Below are 3,600 nucleotides of genomic sequence, written 5' to 3' on the forward strand. Positions count from 1 at the left end.
TAATATTCTGTCCACTGTACATATATATTGATGACAGGCAAGACATAAAAGGAGAGGTTTTTTAATGGTCATGCTCAAACATGCCAGAAACAAAGTGCTTAAATGGTGTAGAAGCCCAGACCCTGTTGAAATCCATGTCTGGAAACACACTGAAGCAACCAAGAGTTTTGTTTTTTTAAGAAAATGGCATAGACTGAGAGTCACAATCGCTTAATGTAATTGGGACTAGATACAATTTTGAGAAGTCAAATAACAAAGGTGATAGGAGACACAACATCAAATCATCAGCCAGAAGGCTCTATAACTCAGTGTCTCGTATCACCTTGATTTGGGAGCCCTAATTCCCAATTCAGACCAAGTAATTTCCTGGAAGCCCTGGAACAGTACAATCCCTCTAAAAAGACAAGTAACAGAATTAAAATTCAAAATATAAGCATTCACTAGTACAAGAAATATTTGTTGAATTACTAGTTTTTGCTCTTATGCCTCAAAATGAGCTTTTCTAAGCAGTTTCTTTTCTCCCTATATGTAAATAAAAGCTGAAACCCAGAGGCATAATTTCCTTCAAGTAACCTCATTAAAATACAGGTGTCTGAAATATTTTTATCATTCTATCACATTGAGTTCACCTCACAACCAACAAATATGTAATTTTTTATTGTAATTAGGATATTGAAAAATACCCTAATTGATTTTTTATTCAATTTTTTTATATTTAACTTTGTTCAGATAAGTGGCATTCATATCTGGCAATTTCATCTGCTACCATGATCCTTTTCATTAATTAGTTTTGGTTCTATATTTTAGTATATTAAATACTTACCTAAAGCCATCTACCATGTCTGTTCCATTGTTGAATTCTTTCTTTTGATATAGTTTGTGTTTGGCTGGATTTCAGTGTTTTTCTTACTTCCTTTTGTTCCAGAGAGCCACATTTCTTTTCATCTTTAAGAAAATCTCTAAGCAAGTGAGAGAACACCTGCCTAGCAAACTCAGGCCTTGAGTTCAAACCCCAGTACCACCAAAAAAGAAATCTCTCTGGGGCTTTTACTCTGGAAATATGACTTAGATGGATACAGTAAACTTACTTTACACATGTTAGCCCTCAGAGAGAACTTTGTAGATAATTGCTCCATTGAAGTTTGCCATGGGAACAAAATGAAATAACCTGAATACTTTCCTTTTATGGGTGATATTCATTTTTCACCTAGATGGCTGAAGAACTCTGTCTTTATCCTTTGAGTTAAATAACTTGTATAAACTATGTCTTAGATTGCACAGCTCCAAATCAATTTCTTTTTGTACATTGAGTCCTTTCAATTGATTGATCTAGTCTTTTCTACATTTCAGACAAATTTTAATCAGTTGACTCTTTGAAAACATTTTTTCCTATTTCAGTTATGGAATTCTCTACTTCAAGAATTTTTATTATACTTATGCTGAATTGCCTTGCTCTCCACTTCTGCACTATTATATATTAGCTAATATGCAATAGTCCATTTAATCTCCTCAGATTTTTTTCTGTATTCATCATGACTACTATGTGTACTTTAAAACTTGAGAGATATTACCAGATTATATACCAAAAGTACTTAAGAAATTCTTACCAGGTTCCTGGACTGGATTTTGAATCAACAAATCAGAGTCTTAGTCATATCCTTACCTTTCCAAAATGACTTGTTTTCTGGGAGAGGAATAGAAACCTAAATTTAATAAAATAAATAAAACTTCTCAGGTACTTTGATTCCTGCCATAACTGGAATCACTGGCTTTTACTACTTTAACTCTTGAATGAATATACCTTCAAAGTCAGGACTTTCTCTATGACTCCCTTATTTGACATGCACTACACAAATACAGATGCAGATGCATTTGTGTATTCAGTGCTAGTCATGATGACACTCACCAATATAGTCCAGTAAGCTAAGGAAAACCCAATATTGGTAAAACAGTTTCACAGCCAAAACACTTTCATGTGTGAGCTTCTGAGATGAAGAACAAATGACAGTCCCAAACTATGGGAAAAGTCCAAATCAGATAGCGGGAAACACTAAGATAAACATCATCCTTTTCATAATTTACCCTGGGTCGTATTTTCAGATCCTCATAATTACCTATTAGTACCATGAACTGAAGGAATAGAGATGTCAGGGTCATTATCTTTTCCTGTTTTATTAAATTATTTTTCTAAAATTACAAAGAAAGTAGAAGGATAGGGGAATAAATCATACCAGGCATTTTTTAATGCAAAAGCCAAAAGCATTGCAGAGAGTATTTGTTTCCAATTCTTTCAGCTATTATATTTTGATCTCAAATCTAAAAAAGATACAAGGCCAGAAAGGAGGGCATCAGGGCATAGCTGACCTGCTTGCCCAGAATTTCTTATTACCCAACATGACCAAGAGGCTTGGAATCAGACTCATTTCATATGTGCATCTGACCTTCCAGGGTACTTGTTTTCCTCTTTCTTTGATTGAATGTGCTTAGCTGTATGAGTCCCATGATTTCACTAGCACTGTAAACATGACCTGTTCACATCATTCCCCAACAGATCATCATTAGAAAAGCAGCAGAGCCATCCCTGCCCTGGAAAATGCACCAGAGCCCTATGCCTCAGCCCTGAGAAGAAGACTTAATAGAAGGCTAGTTCCCAGGTTCCTTCACCAAGTAATGCACTGTGGCTGAAGTTTAACTTCTCTGCAAACAAATGTGTATGTGTCTTACACAATCAACAGTATCATTGTCTTAGGAATATGGGGATATGGGCAAAAGAAATGGAATCAAAGTCACAGAATTCTGATTTTTGCCTATTATCTAAAGTCTCCTTATTCATCTATCTGGTAGTTTTCATCATTTTTTTTCCTTTGCTCAGCATTTTGACTCCCATAATTGTCCTACATCACTTGAATAACTATATACTAAGCACTGAACCAAACACCATGAGAGATGCACAGTGTAGTGTAAAACTAATTAAAATCAGAGTTATGCCACTTGTTAACTATGAAATGCTGAGGAGTTCTTTGAACTTCCCTGAATCTTACATTTCTCACATGTGAAAAGAAGAAACAATAAACATGATGAAGATGGTGATAGTGATGATACCCAAATCTACATTACATATATCCATACACACACATATATGTATACATATATACATATACATACGTATATACATATGCATGACCACTTAAGCCATGCCCCCAGCCCTGTAATAGTCTTATTTTACTGAAATGAGTAGCTATACAGTTATCTGATGGAAAATTGCCACAATGAATACATAGATCTTTAATGACATGAGATGCTGTGGGTGAAGTGCCCAATACAGAGCACACATTGAGCCCTGAGAAATGTTGACTCTTATACCAAAGAATCTGTAGTCTTTTTCTGCACTAAGAATTGTCAGAGATGGTTTCAGAGAGTATGTGAGGTTCATTTTACATATTTTATTTTTAAAGATATAACCCTATAAATTCACTGCTTTCTACAATCTGTTATCAAAAACAATTGGAAAATGTTGGAGTAAAGCAGAGATTATCATTGAGAAGACACAATAAATCATGCCACCCAAATACTGACAAATTTTGAGTGGTAGTACTTAGT

This window comes from Castor canadensis, chromosome 3 (assembly GCF_047511655.1).
Source record: "Castor canadensis chromosome 3, mCasCan1.hap1v2, whole genome shotgun sequence".
In the NCBI taxonomy this organism is placed as follows: domain Eukaryota; kingdom Metazoa; phylum Chordata; class Mammalia; order Rodentia; family Castoridae; genus Castor; species Castor canadensis.